We start from the raw sequence: 300 nt of genomic DNA on the forward strand, positions 1-300 counted from the left end.
TTTGTTTAAATCATTTTATTGGGGGCACGTACAACTCTTATCACAATCCATCCATACATCCCTGAGTCGAGCACATTTGTACATTTGTTGCCGTCATCATTCTCAAAACATTTTCTTTCTACTTGAGCCCTTGGTATCAGCTCCTCATTTTTCCCCTCGCTCCCTTGGGAACCCTCGATAATTTATAAATTATTTTTTCATGTCTTACACGGACCGATGTCTCCCTTCACCCACTTTTCTGGTGTCCATCCCGCTGGGAAGGGGTTATATGCAGATCATGATGATCGGTTCCCCCTTTCT

The sequence above is a fragment of the Echinops telfairi genome, unplaced genomic scaffold, assembly GCF_000313985.2.
Source record: "Echinops telfairi isolate 266 unplaced genomic scaffold, ASM31398v2 ScPeMD7_31;HRSCAF=116, whole genome shotgun sequence".
NCBI classification, from domain to species: Eukaryota; Metazoa; Chordata; class Mammalia; order Afrosoricida; family Tenrecidae; genus Echinops; species Echinops telfairi.